This window comes from Phyllobates terribilis, unplaced genomic scaffold (genome assembly GCF_046119375.1).
Source record: "Phyllobates terribilis strain yellow unplaced genomic scaffold, ASM4611937v1 Scaffold_737__1_contigs__length_740118, whole genome shotgun sequence".
Classification (NCBI taxonomy): Eukaryota; Metazoa; Chordata; class Amphibia; order Anura; family Dendrobatidae; genus Phyllobates; species Phyllobates terribilis.
This window is the reverse complement of record NW_027363497.1, coordinates 362,540-379,475: the sequence shown is the minus strand read 5'-3', so window position 1 is coordinate 379,475 and position 16,936 is coordinate 362,540. Positions and strand designations below refer to the sequence as shown.

General features: G+C 45.7%; 13 non-coding genes and 1 pseudogene across 13 annotated transcripts; all 14 read left to right on the top strand.

Annotated features, from left to right (window-relative positions):
* Nucleotides 1-29: 29 nt before the first annotated feature.
* Nucleotides 30-220, top strand: LOC141238166 (U2 spliceosomal RNA). Its single transcript, XR_012303660.1, has one exon. It is a non-coding gene; the product is annotated as a U2 spliceosomal RNA (small nuclear RNA).
* Nucleotides 221-1,339: 1,119 nt separating this feature from the next.
* Nucleotides 1,340-1,530, top strand: LOC141238165 (U2 spliceosomal RNA). Its single transcript, XR_012303659.1, has one exon. It is a non-coding gene; the product is annotated as a U2 spliceosomal RNA (small nuclear RNA).
* Nucleotides 1,531-2,655: 1,125 nt separating this feature from the next.
* On the top strand, nucleotides 2,656-2,846 carry LOC141238164 (U2 spliceosomal RNA). Its single transcript, XR_012303658.1, has one exon. It is a non-coding gene; the product is annotated as a U2 spliceosomal RNA (small nuclear RNA).
* A 1,119-nt stretch (nucleotides 2,847-3,965) lies between these two features.
* LOC141237984 (U2 spliceosomal RNA) lies at nucleotides 3,966-4,106 on the top strand (annotated as a pseudogene).
* Nucleotides 4,107-4,846: 740 nt separating this feature from the next.
* Nucleotides 4,847-5,029, top strand: LOC141237959 (U2 spliceosomal RNA). The gene has a single exon (XR_012303479.1). It is a non-coding gene; the product is annotated as a U2 spliceosomal RNA (small nuclear RNA).
* A 1,124-nt stretch (nucleotides 5,030-6,153) lies between these two features.
* LOC141238163 (U2 spliceosomal RNA) lies at nucleotides 6,154-6,344 on the top strand. Its single transcript, XR_012303657.1, has one exon. It is a non-coding gene; the product is annotated as a U2 spliceosomal RNA (small nuclear RNA).
* Nucleotides 6,345-7,465: 1,121 nt separating this feature from the next.
* On the top strand, nucleotides 7,466-7,656 carry LOC141238162 (U2 spliceosomal RNA). Its single transcript, XR_012303656.1, has one exon. It is a non-coding gene; the product is annotated as a U2 spliceosomal RNA (small nuclear RNA).
* Nucleotides 7,657-8,773: 1,117 nt separating this feature from the next.
* Nucleotides 8,774-8,964, top strand: LOC141238161 (U2 spliceosomal RNA). The gene has a single exon (XR_012303655.1). It is a non-coding gene; the product is annotated as a U2 spliceosomal RNA (small nuclear RNA).
* A 1,118-nt stretch (nucleotides 8,965-10,082) lies between these two features.
* LOC141238160 (U2 spliceosomal RNA) lies at nucleotides 10,083-10,273 on the top strand. Its single transcript, XR_012303654.1, has one exon. It is a non-coding gene; the product is annotated as a U2 spliceosomal RNA (small nuclear RNA).
* Nucleotides 10,274-11,389: 1,116 nt separating this feature from the next.
* LOC141238159 (U2 spliceosomal RNA) lies at nucleotides 11,390-11,580 on the top strand. The gene has a single exon (XR_012303653.1). It is a non-coding gene; the product is annotated as a U2 spliceosomal RNA (small nuclear RNA).
* A 1,124-nt stretch (nucleotides 11,581-12,704) lies between these two features.
* Nucleotides 12,705-12,895, top strand: LOC141238158 (U2 spliceosomal RNA). The gene has a single exon (XR_012303652.1). It is a non-coding gene; the product is annotated as a U2 spliceosomal RNA (small nuclear RNA).
* A 1,121-nt stretch (nucleotides 12,896-14,016) lies between these two features.
* LOC141238157 (U2 spliceosomal RNA) lies at nucleotides 14,017-14,207 on the top strand. Its single transcript, XR_012303651.1, has one exon. It is a non-coding gene; the product is annotated as a U2 spliceosomal RNA (small nuclear RNA).
* A 1,117-nt stretch (nucleotides 14,208-15,324) lies between these two features.
* LOC141238155 (U2 spliceosomal RNA) lies at nucleotides 15,325-15,515 on the top strand. Its single transcript, XR_012303649.1, has one exon. It is a non-coding gene; the product is annotated as a U2 spliceosomal RNA (small nuclear RNA).
* Nucleotides 15,516-16,633: 1,118 nt separating this feature from the next.
* On the top strand, nucleotides 16,634-16,824 carry LOC141238154 (U2 spliceosomal RNA). Its single transcript, XR_012303648.1, has one exon. It is a non-coding gene; the product is annotated as a U2 spliceosomal RNA (small nuclear RNA).
* The last annotated feature ends 112 nt before the right edge of the window (nucleotides 16,825-16,936 follow it).

The following is a 16,936-nucleotide window of genomic DNA, read 5'->3' as shown; positions in this document are numbered from 1 at the left end:
GGCACCGTAGTCGGAAACCAATTCTGGTTATCGCTTCTCGGCCTTTTGGCTAAGATCAAGTGTAGTATCTGTTCTTATCAGTTTAATATCTGATACGTCCCCTATCTGGGGACCATATATTAAATGGATTTTTAGAACAGGGAGATGGAAAAAGAGCTTGCTCTGTCCACTCCACGCATTGACCTGGTATTGCAGTATCTCCAGGACCGGTGCACCCCTTCTTTAATGCAGTTTCTAAAATCAGAAAGAATTGAATTCAATGCTTTTTGTTCATTTGGCTTGTTTGTCGGATTTTGGGATGGACTCTTTGGCTTTGCTTTTCTTCTCCTCATTGGATTTTTCATGTTAAAAGTTGCAGAAGCCAGATGACAAGCTTATTTTGGTTCAACTTCAGCAACTGTGCATTGCATTGCCATGTAATGTAATGCAATGCTATCTATCTAGCTCTCCCTCTATACTTCCTTTTGGATAAACAGACATATTAGGCAAGCATTTTGGAGCTTTCACCTAAATAACTACAGGTGGTGAGATAAGCTGCACAATATAATTGACCTTTCAGTATATTGTTGCACACACACCATCTATTTAGCAAATGCCCTTGTTATCAACAGCAGCCTTTTAAACTCACCTGAGCTAACAGGTATGTGAGCTGGTTACTCTGCTGCGCTTAAAATTTCTTTTTTGGTTTGCTACAATGCCTTTTCTGAAACGTTGTCTCCCTCTGCTGGAACACTGACTTCTTTCATTTAATGCCTGCAGACTATAAAAGAGAAACCAACCCAAAAAGTTTGGTTGATTAGTCTGTGGCATTCTTTTAAACTGTTGCTTATGGCGGTCTCTGTGAGCTTCTCAGTGACATTCAGCCATCCAGGTATCCCGCCTGCAGTAGACGGAATGTGGCAATGGAACGCTGGCTGCGCGTGTCATAATAGGCTCTGAGCCTTTATATACCTGCGCACAGCAGCAGCCACCTTCAGTCTGCTGCTGGACAGCCAGCAGCAGCAGAAGCAGCAGGAGAGGTAATTAATCAGCAACCCTCCTGCTAAGGGTAGACAGCTGCTCGTTCCACCCCCCCCCCCGCCTTAATTGGTTCTCCTCCCTTCCAACGGTGTTGAGGCGGGTGGGAACAGCCAGGGGTTGAGGGTACTGTGCTAAAAGAGGTGGAGTTATGCAGATCTAAAACGCGTGGATTGCAGCAGCAGCAAGCCGAAAAGTGCAGGCATGTGAGGGATCTAGAGGTTGACAGCATGTCTTCTTAACGGGAGTCCAGGTGGCCATCTCCACAAATGGACTTTTCAGAATCCTTGGGTGGCACCGTAGTCGGAAACCAATTCTGGTTATCGCTTCTCGGCCTTTTGGCTAAGATCAAGTGTAGTATCTGTTCTTATCAGTTTAATATCTGATACGTCCCCTATCTGGGGACCATATATTAAATGGATTTTTAGAACAGGGAGATGGAAAAAGAGCTTGCTCTGTCCACTCCACGCATTGACCTGGTATTGCAGTATCTCCAGGACCGGTGCACCCCTTCTTTAATGCAGTTTCTAAAATCAGAAAGAATTGAATTCAATGCTTTTTGTTCATTTGGCTTGTTTGTCGGATTTTGGGATGGACTCTTTGGCTTTGCTTTTCTTCTCCTCATTGGATTTTTCATGTTAAAAGTTGCAGAAGCCAGATGACAAGCTCATTTTGGTTCAACTTCAGCAACTGTGCATTGCATTGCCATGTAATGTAATGCAATGCTATCTATCTAGCTCTCCCTCTATACTTCCTTTTGGATAAACAGACATATTAGGCAAGCATTTTGGAGCTTTCACCTAAATAACTACAGGTGGTGAGATAAGCTGCACAATATAATTGACCTTTCAGTATATTGTTGCACACACACCATCTATTTAGCAAATGCCCTTGTTATCAACAGCAGCCTTTTAAACTCACCTGAGCTAACAGGTATGTGAGCTGGTTACTCTGCTGCGCTTAAAATTTCTTTTTTGGTTTGCTACAATGCCTTTTCTGAAACGTTGTCTCCCTCTGCTGGAACACTGACTTCTTTCATTTAATGCCTGCAGACTATAAAAGAGAAACCAACCCAAAAAGTTTGGTTGATTAGTCTGTGGCATTCTTTTAAACTGTTGCTTATGGCGGTCTCTGTGAGCTTCTCAGTGACATTCAGCCATCCAGGTATCCCGCCTGCAGTAGACGGAATGTGGCAATGGAACGCTGGCTGCGCGTGTCATAATAGGCTCTGATCCTTTATATACCTGCGCACAGCAGCAGCCACCTTCAGTCTGCTGCTGGACAGCCAGCAGCAGCAGCAGCAGCAGCAGCAGGAGAGGTAATTAATCAGCAACCCTCCTGCTAAGGGTAGACAGCTGCTCGTTCCACCCCCCCCCCCGCCTTAATTGGTTCTCCTCCCTTCCAACGGTGTTGAGGCGGGTGGGAACAGCCGGGGGTTGAGGGTACTGTGCTAAAAGAGGTGGAGTTATGCAGATCTAAAACGCGTGGATTGCAGCAGCAGCAAGCCGAAAAGTGCAGGCATGTGAGGGATCTAGAGGTTGACAGCATGTCTTCTTAACGGGAGTCCAGGTGGCCATCTCCACAAATGGACTTTTCAGAATCCTTGGGTGGCACCGTAGTCGGAAACCAATTCTGGTTATCGCTTCTCGGCCTTTTGGCTAAGATCAAGTGTAGTATCTGTTCTTATCAGTTTAATATCTGATACGTCCCCTATCTGGGGACCATATATTAAATGGATTTTTAGAACAGGGAGATGGAAAAAGAGCTTGCTCTGTCCACTCCACGCATTGACCTGGTATTGCAGTATCTCCAGGACCGGTGCACCCCTTCTTTAATGCAGTTTCTAAAATCAGAAAGAATTGAATTCAATGCTTTTTGTTCATTTGGCTTGTTTGTCGGATTTTGGGATGGACTCTTTGGCTTTGCTTTTCTTCTCCTCATTGGATTTTTCATGTTAAAAGTTGCAGAAGCCAGATGACAAGCTCATTTTGGTTCAAGTTCAGCAACTGTGCATTGCATTGCCATGTAATGTAATGCAATGCTATCTATCTAGCTCTCCCTCTATACTTCCTTTTGGATAAACAGACATATTAGGCAAGCATTTTGGAGCTTTCACCTAAATAACTACAGGTGGTGAGATAAGCTGCACAATATAATTGACCTTTCAGTATATTGTTGCACACACACCATCTATTTAGCAAATGCCCTTGTTATCAACAGCAGCCTTTTAAACTCACCTGAGCTAACAGGTATGTGAGCTGGTTACTCTGCTGCGCTTAAAATTTCTTTTTTGGTTTGCTACAATGCCTTTTCTGAAACGTTGTCTCCCTCTGCTGGAACACTGACTTCTTTCATTTAATGCCTGCAGACTATAAAAGAGAAACCAACCCAAAAAGTTTGGTTGATTAGTCTGTGGCATTCTTTTAAACTGTTGCTTATGGCGGTCTCTGTGAGCTTCTCAGTGACATTCAGCCATCCAGGTATCCCGCCTGCAGTAGACGGAATGTGGCAATGGAACGCTGGCTGCGCGTGTCATAATAGGCTCTGAGCCTTTATATACCTGCGCACAGCAGCAGCCACCTTCAGTCTGCTGCTGGACAGCCAGCAGCAGCAGCAGCAGCAGGAGAGGTAATTAATCAGCAACCCTCCTGCTAAGGGTAGACAGCTGCTCGTTCCACCCCCCCCCCCGCCTTAATTGGTTCTCCTCCCTTCCAACGGTGTTGAGGCGGGTGGGAACAGCCGGGGGTTGAGGGTACTGTGCTAAAAGAGGTGGAGTTATGCAGATCTAAAACGCGTGGATTGCAGCAGCAGCAAGCCGAAAAGTGCAGGCATGTGAGGGATCTAGAGGTTGACAGCATGTCTTCTTAACGGGAGTCCAGGTGGCCATCTCCACAAATGGACTTTTCAGAATCCTTGGGTGGCACCGTAGTCGGAAACCAATTCTGGTTATCGCTTCTCGGCCTTTTGGCTAAGATCAAGTGTAGTATCTTTCGAAAAGGCGGTTTTGGATGTTGGCCGCCCTAGTAGATTGATACATTATGCACACTGGGGTTTAGTCGCTTGTTAGTACGCCAGGTGGCTAATATAGTCATCTGGTGGAAAGCATGGCCCCCCAGGATCGACGCCATTGGGCCGGGGAAGATCGAAAGCCCGAAGTGTGAAGTGCCCCAGGAGTGGTGACCCTGGGGTGCCTTAACTCACTGGGATTGGGAACCCCACTTGAGTTTATGGCACATTTGCACAAGCACTTCAAATTTTCTTTCTTCGCACACACCCTTATTCCGGGCCTTCTGGCCTTAGGATGGGGAATTTTTCAATTCCCGGTCGAAGGTCCGGGCAGTATTATACTGTGAAACCTTCACTATTTATTTAATTTCTTTGTCACTGTGTGTCCACTTATTCACGTGTGTCACGTCCTACTAGGATTTTGTCGGGATGCGGTTCCCTTACGGGTTCCTCTCTTGGCAGGTCTAGGGGGGGAGTGTGTGGCCATCAGGTTCCGCTCCCCCCTGAACCCCCCTGGCTCTCCTCTTTCGGGAGGAGAGCGTTGTTGGCTCCCCTCTTCCGGGAGGGGAGCACAGTCTTTGGCTCCCAGTGCCTTGCTCGGGTGAGAACTCGGGCAGGTGCTGGGGGTAAGATTGGGTCGCCTCTGGCTTCGGCTGGAGGTGGCTTTTTGTCCCTGTTCCTCGCGGTGGCCTTTTGGCTCGGAGGGACGGGGAATGGTTTGGGGGACCCTTCTCCTTTTGGAGAGGGTTTCAAGAAGACCAGCATCCTAGTGCACTTTTTTTGTGGCACTTGTCACTTTTTTAAGCGCACTCGGGTTTTGTACACGAATTCGGGCTTTCGATAAAAAAAAAAATCTGTTCTTATCAGTTTAATATCTGATACGTCCCCTATCTGGGGACCATATATTAAATGGATTTTTAGAACAGGGAGATGGAAAAAGAGCTTGCTCTGTCCACTCCACGCATTGACCTGGTATTGCAGTATCTCCAGGACCGGTGCACCCCTTCTTTAATGCAGTTTCTAAAATCAGAAAGAATTGAATTCAATGCTTTTTGTTCATTTGGCTTGTTTGTCGGATTTTGGGATGGACTCTTTGGCTTTGCTTTTCTTCTCCTCATTGGATTTTTCATGTTAAAAGTTGCAGAAGCCAGATGACAAGCTCATTTTGGTTCAACTTCAGCAACTGTGCATTGCATTGCCATGTAATGTAATGCAATGCTATCTATCTAGCTCTCCCTCTATACTTCCTTTTGGATAAACAGACATATTAGGCAAGCATTTTGGAGCTTTCACCTAAATAACTACAGGTGGTGAGATAAGCTGCACAATATAATTGACCTTTCAGTATATTGTTGCACACACACCATCTATTTAGCAAATGCCCTTGTTATCAACAGCAGCCTTTTAAACTCACCTGAGCTAACAGGTATGTGAGCTGGTTACTCTGCTGCGCTTAAAATTTCTTTTTTGGTTTGCTACAATGCCTTTTCTGAAACGTTGTCTCCCTCTGCTGGAACACTGACTTCTTTCATTTAATGCCTGCAGACTATAAAAGAGAAACCAACCCAAAAAGTTTGGTTGATTAGTCTGTGGCATTCTTTTAAACTGTTGCTTATGGCGGTCTCTGTGAGCTTCTCAGTGACATTCAGCCATCCAGGTATCCCGCCTGCAGTAGACGGAATGTGGCAATGGAACGCTGGCTGCGCGTGTCATAATAGGCTCTGAGCCTTTATATACCTGCGCACAGCAGCAGCCACCTTCAGTCTGCTGCTGGACAGCCAGCAGCAGCAGCAGCAGCAGGAGAGGTAATTAATCAGCAACCCTCCTGCTAAGGGTAGACAGCTGCTCGTTCCACCCCCCCCCACCCCCCGCCTTAATTGGTTCTCCTCCCTTCCAACGGTGTTGAGGCGGGTGGGAACAGCCGGGGGTTGAGGGTACTGTGCTAAAAGAGGTGGAGTTATGCAGATCTAAAACGCGTGGATTGCAGCAGCAGCAAGCCGAAAAGTGCAGGCATGTGAGGGATCTAGAGGTTGACAGCATGTCTTCTTAACGGGAGTCCAGGTGGCCATCTCCACAAATGGACTTTTCAGAATCCTTGGGTGGCACCGTAGTCGGAAACCAATTCTGGTTATCGCTTCTCGGCCTTTTGGCTAAGATCAAGTGTAGTATCTGTTCTTATCAGTTTAATATCTGATACGTCCCCTATCTGGGGACCATATATTAAATGGATTTTTAGAACAGGGAGATGGAAAAAGAGCTTGCTCTGTCCACTCCACGCATTGACCTGGTATTGCAGTATCTCCAGGACCGGTGCACCCCTTCTTTAATGCAGTTTCTAAAATCAGAAAGAATTGAATTCAATGCTTTTTGTTCATTTGGCTTGTTTGTCGGATTTTGGGATGGACTCTTTGGCTTTGCTTTTCTTCTCCTCATTGGATTTTTCATGTTAAAAGTTGCAGAAGCCAGATGACAAGCTCATTTTGGTTCAACTTCAGCAACTGTGCATTGCATTGCCATGTAATGTAATGCAATGCTATCTATCTAGCTCTCCCTCTATACTTCCTTTTGGATAAACAGACATATTAGGCAAGCATTTTGGAGCTTTCACCTAAATAACTACAGGTGGTGAGATAAGCTGCACAATATAATTGACCTTTCAGTATATTGTTGCACACACACCATCTATTTAGCAAATGCCCTTGTTATCAACAGCAGCCTTTTAAACTCACCTGAGCTAACAGGTATGTGAGCTGGTTACTCTGCTGCGCTTAAAATTTCTTTTTTGGTTTGCTACAATGCCTTTTCTGAAACGTTGTCTCCCTCTGCTGGAACACTGACTTCTTTCATTTAATGCCTGCAGACTATAAAAGAGGAACCAACCCAAAAAGTTTGGTTGATTAGTCTGTGGCATTCTTTTAAACTGTTGCTTATGGCGGTCTCTGTGAGCTTCTCAGTGACATTCAGCCATCCAGGTATCCCGCCTGCAGTAGACGGAATGTGGCAATGGAACGCTGGCTGCGCGTGTCATAATAGGCTCTGAGCCTTTATATACCTGCGCACAGCAGCAGCCACCTTCAGTCTGCTGCTGGACAGCCAGCAGCAGCAGCAGCAGGAGAGGTAATTAATCAGCAACCCTCCTGCTAAGGGTAGACAGCTGCTCGTTCCACCCCCCCCCACCCCCCGCCTTAATTGGTTCTCCTCCCTTCCAACGGTGTTGAGGCGGGTGGGAACAGCCGGGGGTTGAGGGTACTGTGCTAAAAGAGGTGGAGTTATGCAGATCTAAAACGCGTGGATTGCAGCAGCAGCAAGCCGAAAAGTGCAGGCATGTGAGGGATCTAGAGGTTGACAGCATGTCTTCTTAACGGGAGTCCAGGTGGCCATCTCCACAAATGGACTTTTCAGAATCCTTGGGTGGCACCGTAGTCGGAAACCAATTCTGGTTATCGCTTCTCGGCCTTTTGGCTAAGATCAAGTGTAGTATCTGTTCTTATCAGTTTAATATCTGATACGTCCCCTATCTGGGGACCATATATTAAATGGATTTTTAGAACAGGGAGATGGAAAAAGAGCTTGCTCTGTCCACTCCACGCATTGACCTGGTATTGCAGTATCTCCAGGACCGGTGCACCCCTTCTTTAATGCAGTTTCTAAAATCAGAAAGAATTGAATTCAATGCTTTTTGTTCATTTGGCTTGTTTGTCGGATTTTGGGATGGACTCTTTGGCTTTGCTTTTCTTCTCCTCATTGGATTTTTCATGTTAAAAGTTGCAGAAGCCAGATGACAAGCTCATTTTGGTTCAACTTCAGCAACTGTGCATTGCATTGCCATGTAATGTAATGCAATGCTATCTATCTAGCTCTCCCTCTATACTTCCTTTTGGATAAACAGACATATTAGGCAAGCATTTTGGAGCTTTCACCTAAATAACTACAGGTGGTGAGATAAGCTGCACAATATAATTGACCTTTCAGTATATTGTTGCACACACACCATCTATTTAGCAAATGCCCTTGTTATCAACAGCAGCCTTTTAAACTCACCTGAGCTAACAGGTATGTGAGCTGGTTACTCTGCTGCGCTTAAAATTTCTTTTTTGGTTTGCTACAATGCCTTTTCTGAAACGTTGTCTCCCTCTGCTGGAACACTGACTTCTTTCATTTAATGCCTGCAGACTATAAAAGAGGAACCAACCCAAAAAGTTTGGTTGATTAGTCTGTGGCATTCTTTTAAACTGTTGCTTATGGCGGTCTCTGTGAGCTTCTCAGTGACATTCAGCCATCCAGGTATCCCGCCTGCAGTAGACGGAATGTGGCAATGGAACGCTGGCTGCGCGTGTCATAATAGGCTCTGAGCCTTTATATACCTGCGCACAGCAGCAGCCACCTTCAGTCTGCTGCTGGACAGCCAGCAGCAGCAGCAGGAGAGGTAATTAATCAGCAACCCTCCTGCTAAGGGTAGACAGCTGCTCGTTCCACCCCCCCCACCCCCCGCCTTAATTGGTTCTCCTCCCTTCCAACGGTGTTGAGGCGGGTGGGAACAGCCGGGGGTTGAGGGTACTGTGCTAAAAGAGGTGGAGTTATGCAGATCTAAAATGCGTGGATTGCAGCAGCAGCAAGCCGAAAAGTGCAGGCATGTGAGGGATCTAGAGGTTGACAGCATGTCTTCTTAACGGGAGTCCAGGTGGCCATCTCCACAAATGGACTTTTCAGAATCCTTGGGTGGCACCGTAGTCGGAAACCAATTCTGGTTATCGCTTCTCGGCCTTTTGGCTAAGATCAAGTGTAGTATCTGTTCTTATCAGTTTAATATCTGATACGTCCCCTATCTGGGGACCATATATTAAATGGATTTTTAGAACAGGGAGATGGAAAAAGAGCTTGCTCTGTCCACTCCACGCATTGACCTGGTATTGCAGTATCTCCAGGACCGGTGCACCCCTTCTTTAATGCAGTTTCTAAAATCAGAAAGAATTGAATTCAATGCTTTTTGTTCATTTGGCTTGTTTGTCGGATTTTGGGATGGACTCTTTGGCTTTGCTTTTCTTCTCCTCATTGGATTTTTCATGTTAAAAGTTGCAGAAGCCAGATGACAAGCTCATTTTGGTTCAACTTCAGCAACTGTGCATTGCATTGCCATGTAATGTAATGCAATGCTATCTATCTAGCTCTCCCTCTATACTTCCTTTTGGATAAACAGACATATTAGGCAAGCATTTTGGAGCTTTCACCTAAATAACTACAGGTGGTGAGATAAGCTGCACAATATAATTGACCTTTCAGTATATTGTTGCACACACACCATCTATTTAGCAAATGCCCTTGTTATCAACAGCAGCCTTTTAAACTCACCTGAGCTAACAGGTATGTGAGCTGGTTACTCTGCTGCGCTTAAAATTTCTTTTTTGGTTTGCTACAATGCCTTTTCTGAAACGTTGTCTCCCTCTGCTGGAACACTGACTTCTTTCATTTAATGCCTGCAGACTATAAAAGAGAAACCAACCCAAAAAGTTTGGTTGATTAGTCTGTGGCATTCTTTTAAACTGTTGCTTATGGCGGTCTCTGTGAGCTTCTCAGTGACATTCAGCCATCCAGGTATCCCGCCTGCAGTAGACGGAATGTGGCAATGGAACGCTGGCTGCGCGTGTCATAATAGGCTCTGAGCCTTTATATACCTGCGCACAGCAGCAGCCACCTTCAGTCTGCTGCTGGACAGCCAGCAGCAGCAGCAGCAGCAGGAGAGGTAATTAATCAGCAACCCTCCTGCTAAGGGTAGACAGCTGCTCGTTCCACCCTCCCCCCGCCTTAATTGGTTCTCCTCCCTTCCAACGGTGTTGAGGCGGGTGGGAACAGCCGGGGGTTGAGGGTACTGTGCTAAAAGAGGTGGAGTTATGCAGATCTAAAACGCGTGGATTGCAGCAGCAGCAAGCCGAAAAGTGCAGGCATGTGAGGGATCTAGAGGTTGACAGCATGTCTTCTTAACGGGAGTCCAGGTGGCCATCTCCACAAATGGACTTTTCAGAATCCTTGGGTGGCACCGTAGTCGGAAACCAATTCTGGTTATCGCTTCTCGGCCTTTTGGCTAAGATCAAGTGTAGTATCTGTTCTTATCAGTTTAATATCTGATACGTCCCCTATCTGGGGACCATATATTAAATGGATTTTTAGAACAGGGAGATGGAAAAAGAGCTTGCTCTGTCCACTCCACGCATTGACCTGGTATTGCAGTATCTCCAGGACCGGTGCACCCCTTCTTTAATGCAGTTTCTAAAATCAGAAAGAATTGAATTCAATGCTTTTTGTTCATTTGGCTTGTTTGTCGGATTTTGGGATGGACTCTTTGGCTTTGCTTTTCTTCTCCTCATTGGATTTTTCATGTTAAAAGTTGCAGAAGCCAGATGACAAGCTCATTTTGGTTCAACTTCAGCAACTGTGCATTGCATTGCCATGTAATGTAATGCAATGCTATCTATCTAGCTCTCCCTCTATACTTCCTTTTGGATAAACAGACATATTAGGCAAGCATTTTGGAGCTTTCACCTAAATAACTACAGGTGGTGAGATAAGCTGCACAATATAATTGACCTTTCAGTATATTGTTGCACACACACCATCTATTTAGCAAATGCCCTTGTTATCAACAGCAGCCTTTTAAACTCACCTGAGCTAACAGGTATGTGAGCTGGTTACTCTGCTGCGCTTAAAATTTCTTTTTTGGTTTGCTACAATGCCTTTTCTGAAACGTTGTCTCCCTCTGCTGGAACACTGACTTTTTTCATTTAATGCCTGCAGACTATAAAAGAGAAACCAACCCAAAAAGTTTGGTTGATTAGTCTGTGGCATTCTTTTAAACTGTTGCTTATGGCGGTCTCTGTGAGCTTCTCAGTGACATTCAGCCATCCAGGTATCCCGCCTGCAGTAGACGGAATGTGGCAATGGAACGCTGGCTGCGCGTGTCATAATAGGCTCTGAGCCTTTATATACCTGCGCACAGCAGCAGCCACCTTCAGTCTGCTGCTGGACAGCCAGCAGCAGCAGCAGCAGGAGAGGTAATTAATCAGCAACCCTCCTGCTAAGGGTAGACAGCTGCTCGTTCCACCCCCCCCCCCGCCTTAATTGGTTCTCCTCCCTTCCAACGGTGTTGAGGCGGGTGGGAACAGCCGGGGGTTGAGGGTACTGTGCTAAAAGAGGTGGAGTTATGCAGATCTAAAACGCGTGGATTGCAGCAGCAGCAAGCCGAAAAGTGCAGGCATGTGAGGGATCTAGAGGTTGACAGCATGTCTTCTTAACGGGAGTCCAGGTGGCCATCTCCACAAATGGACTTTTCAGAATCCTTGGGTGGCACCGTAGTCGGAAACCAATTCTGGTTATCGCTTCTCGGCCTTTTGGCTAAGATCAAGTGTAGTATCTGTTCTTATCAGTTTAATATCTGATACGTCCCCTATCTGGGGACCATATATTAAATGGATTTTTAGAACAGGGAGATGGAAAAAGAGCTTGCTCTGTCCACTCCACGCATTGACCTGGTATTGCAGTATCTCCAGGACCGGTGCACCCCTTCTTTAATGCAGTTTCTAAAATCAGAAAGAATTGAATTCAATGCTTTTTGTTCATTTGGCTTGTTTGTCGGATTTTGGGATGGACTCTTTGGCTTTGCTTTTCTTCTCCTCATTGGATTTTTCATGTTAAAAGTTGCAGAAGCCAGATGACAAGCTCATTTTGGTTCAACTTCAGCAACTGTGCATTGCATTGCCATGTAATGTAATGCAATGCTATCTATCTAGCTCTCCCTCTATACTTCCTTTTGGATAAACAGACATATTAGGCAAGCATTTTGGAGCTTTCACCTAAATAACTACAGGTGGTGAGATAAGCTGCACAATATAATTGACCTTTCAGTATATTGTTGCACACACACCATCTATTTAGCAAATGCCCTTGTTATCAACAGCAGCCTTTTAAACTCACCTGAGCTAACAGGTATGTGAGCTGGTTACTCTGCTGCGCTTAAAATTTCTTTTTTGGTTTGCTACAATGCCTTTTCTGAAACGTTGTCTCCCTCTGCTGGAACACTGACTTCTTTCATTTAATGCCTGCAGACTATAAAAGAGGAACCAACCCAAAAAGTTTGGTTGATTAGTCTGTGGCATTCTTTTAAACTGTTGCTTATGGCGGTCTCTGTGAGCTTCTCAGTGACATTCAGCCATCCAGGTATCCCGCCTGCAGTAGACGGAATGTGGCAATGGAACGCTGGCTGCGCGTGTCATAATAGGCTCTGAGCCTTTATATACCTGCGCACAGCAGCAGCCACCTTCAGTCTGCTGCTGGACAGCCAGCAGCAGCAGCAGCAGCAGGAGAGGTAATTAATCAGCAACCCTCCTGCTAAGGGTAGACAGCTGCTCGTTCCACCCCCCCCCACCCCCCGCCTTAATTGGTTCTCCTCCCTTCCAACGGTGTTGAGGCGGGTGGGAACAGCCGGGGGTTGAGGGTACTGTGCTAAAAGAGGTGGAGTTATGCAGATCTAAAACGCGTGGATTGCAGCAGCAGCAAGCCGAAAAGTGCAGGCATGTGAGGGATCTAGAGGTTGACAGCATGTCTTCTTAACGGGAGTCCAGGTGGCCATCTCCACAAATGGACTTTTCAGAATCCTTGGGTGGCACCGTAGTCGGAAACCAATTCTGGTTATCGCTTCTCGGCCTTTTGGCTAAGATCAAGTGTAGTATCTGTTCTTATCAGTTTAATATCTGATACGTCCCCTATCTGGGGACCATATATTAAATGGATTTTTAGAACAGGGAGATGGAAAAAGAGCTTGCTCTGTCCACTCCACGCATTGACCTGGTATTGCAGTATCTCCAGGACCGGTGCACCCCTTCTTTAATGCAGTTTCTAAAATCAGAAAGAATTGAATTCAATGCTTTTTGTTCATTTGGCTTGTTTGTCGGATTTTGGGATGGACTCTTTGGCTTTGCTTTTCTTCTCCTCATTGGATTTTTCATGTTAAAAGTTGCAGAAGCCAGATGACAAGCTCATTTTGGTTCAACTTCAGCAACTGTGCATTGCATTGCCATGTAATGTAATGCAATGCTATCTATCTAGCTCTCCCTCTATACTTCCTTTTGGATAAACAGACATATTAGGCAAGCATTTTGGAGCTTTCACCTAAATAACTACAGGTGGTGAGATAAGCTGCACAATATAATTGACCTTTCAGTATATTGTTGCACACACACCATCTATTTAGCAAATGCCCTTGTTATCAACAGCAGCCTTTTAAACTCACCTGAGCTAACAGGTATGTGAGCTGGTTACTCTGCTGCGCTTAAAATTTCTTTTTTGGTTTGCTACAATGCCTTTTCTGAAACGTTGTCTCCCTCTGCTGGAACACTGACTTCTTTCATTTAATGCCTGCAGACTATAAAAGAGGAACCAACCCAAAAAGTTTGGTTGATTAGTCTGTGGCATTCTTTTAAACTGTTGCTTATGGCGGTCTCTGTGAGCTTCTCAGTGACATTCAGCCATCCAGGTATCCCGCCTGCAGTAGACGGAATGTGGCAATGGAACGCTGGCTGCGCGTGTCATAATAGGCTCTGAGCCTTTATATACCTGCGCACAGCAGCAGCCACCTTCAGTCTGCTGCTGGACAGCCAGCAGCAGCAGCAGCAGGAGAGGTAATTAATCAGCAACCCTCCTGCTAAGGGTAGACAGCTGCTCGTTCCACCCCCCCCCACCCCCCGCCTTAATTGGTTCTCCTCCCTTCCAACGGTGTTGAGGCGGGTGGGAACAGCCGGGGGTTGAGGGTACTGTGCTAAAAGAGGTGGAGTTATGCAGATCTAAAACGCGTGGATTGCAGCAGCAGCAAGCCGAAAAGTGCAGGCATGTGAGGGATCTAGAGGTTGACAGCATGTCTTCTTAACGGGAGTCCAGGTGGCCATCTCCACAAATGGACTTTTCAGAATCCTTGGGTGGCACCGTAGTCGGAAACCAATTCTGGTTATCGCTTCTCGGCCTTTTGGCTAAGATCAAGTGTAGTATCTGTTCTTATCAGTTTAATATCTGATACGTCCCCTATCTGGGGACCATATATTAAATGGATTTTTAGAACAGGGAGATGGAAAAAGAGCTTGCTCTGTCCACTCCACGCATTGACCTGGTATTGCAGTATCTCCAGGACCGGTGCACCCCTTCTTTAATGCAGTTTCTAAAATCAGAAAGAATTGAATTCAATGCTTTTTGTTCATTTGGCTTGTTTGTCGGATTTTGGGATGGACTCTTTGGCTTTGCTTTTCTTCTCCTCATTGGATTTTTCATGTTAAAAGTTGCAGAAGCCAGATGACAAGCTCATTTTGGTTCAACTTCAGCAACTGTGCATTGCATTGCCATGTAATGTAATGCAATGCTATCTATCTAGCTCTCCCTCTATACTTCCTTTTGGATAAACAGACATATTAGGCAAGCATTTTGGAGCTTTCACCTAAATAACTACAGGTGGTGAGATAAGCTGCACAATATAATTGACCTTTCAGTATATTGTTGCACACACACCATCTATTTAGCAAATGCCCTTGTTATCAACAGCAGCCTTTTAAACTCACCTGAGCTAACAGGTATGTGAGCTGGTTACTCTGCTGCGCTTAAAATTTCTTTTTTGGTTTGCTACAATGCCTTTTCTGAAACGTTGTCTCCCTCTGCTGGAACACTGACTTCTTTCATTTAATGCCTGCAGACTATAAAAGAGGAACCAACCCAAAAAGTTTGGTTGATTAGTCTGTGGCATTCTTTTAAACTGTTGCTTATGGCGGTCTCTGTGAGCTTCTCAGTGACATTCAGCCATCCAGGTATCCCGCCTGCAGTAGACGGAATGTGGCAATGGAACGCTGGCTGCGCGTGTCATAATAGGCTCTGAGCCTTTATATACCTGCGCACAGCAGCAGCCACCTTCAGTCTGCTGCTGGACAGCCAGCAGCAGCAGCAGGAGAGGTAATTAATCAGCAACCCTCCTGCTAAGGGTAGACAGCTGCTCGTTCCACCCCCCCCACCCCCCGCCTTAATTGGTTCTCCTCCCTTCCAACGGTGTTGAGGCGGGTGGGAACAGCCGGGGGTTGAGGGTACTGTGCTAAAAGAGGTGGAGTTATGCAGATCTAAAATGCGTGGATTGCAGCAGCAGCAAGCCGAAAAGTGCAGGCATGTGAGGGATCTAGAGGTTGACAGCATGTCTTCTTAACGGGAGTCCAGGTGGCCATCTCCACAAATGGACTTTTCAGAATCCTTGGGTGGCACCGTAGTCGGAAACCAATTCTGGTTATCGCTTCTCGGCCTTTTGGCTAAGATCAAGTGTAGTATCTGTTCTTATCAGTTTAATATCTGATACGTCCCCTATCTGGGGACCATATATTAAATGGATTTTTAGAACAGGGAGATGGAAAAAGAGCTTGCTCTGTCCACTCCACGCATTGACCTGGTATTGCAGTATCTCCAGGACCGGTGCACCCCTTCTTTAATGCAGTTTCTAAAATCAGAAAGAATTGAATTCAATGCTTTTTGTTCATTTGGCTTGTTTGTCGGATTTTGGGATGGACTCTTTGGCTTTGCTTTTCTTCTCCTCATTGGATTTTTCATGTTAAAAGTTGCAGAAGCCAGATGACAAGCTCATTTTGGTTCAACTTCAGCAACTGTGCATTGCATTGCCATGTAATGTAATGCAATGCTATCTATCTAGCTCTCCCTCTATACTTCCTTTTGGATAAACAGACATATTAGGCAAGCATTTTGGAGCTTTCACCTAAATAACTACAGGTGGTGAGATAAGCTGCACAATATAATTGACCTTTCAGTATATTGTTGCACACACACCATCTATTTAGCAAATGCCCTTGTTATCAACAGCAGCCTTTTAAACTCACCTGAGCTAACAGGTATGTGAGCTGGTTACTCTGCTGCGCTTAAAATTTCTTTTTTGGTTTGCTACAATGCCTTTTCTGAAACGTTGTCTCCCTCTGCTGGAACACTGACTTCTTTCATTTAATGCCTGCAGACTATAAAAGAGAAACCAACCCAAAAAGTTTGGTTGATTAGTCTGTGGCATTCTTTTAAACTGTTGCTTATGGCGGTCTCTGTGAGCTTCTCAGTGACATTCAGCCATCCAGGTATCCCGCCTGCAGTAGACGGAATGTGGCAATGGAACGCTGGCTGCGCGTGTCATAATAGGCTCTGAGCCTTTATATACCTGCGCACAGCAGCAGCCACCTTCAGTCTGCTGCTGGACAGCCAGCAGCAGCAGCAGCAGCAGGAGAGGTAATTAATCAGCAACCCTCCTGCTAAGGGTAGACAGCTGCTCGTTCCACCCCCCCCCCGCCTTAATTGGTTCTCCTCCCTTCCAACGGTGTTGAGGCGGGTGGGAACAGCCGGGGGTTGAGGGTACTGTGCTAAAAGAGGTGGAGTTATGCAGATCTAAAACGCGTGGATTGCAGCAGCAGCAAGCCGAAAAGTGCAGGCATGTGAGGGATCTAGAGGTTGACAGCATGTCTTCTTAACGGGAGTCCAGGTGGCCATCTCCACAAATGGACTTTTCAGAATCCTTGGGTGGCACCGTAGTCGGAAACCAATTCTGGTTATCGCTTCTCGGCCTTTTGGCTAAGATCAAGTGTAGTATCTGTTCTTATCAGTTTAATATCTGATACGTCCCCTATCTGGGGACCATATATTAAATGGATTTTTAGAACAGGGAGATGGAAAAAGAGCTTGCTCTGTCCACTCCACGCATTGACCTGGTATTGCAGTATCTCCAGGACCGGTGCACCCCTTCTTTAATGCAGTTTCTAAAATCAGAAAGAATTGAATTCAATGCTTTTTGTTCATTTGGCTTGTTTGTCGGATTTTGGGATGGACTCTTTGGCTTTGCTTTTCTTCTCCTCAT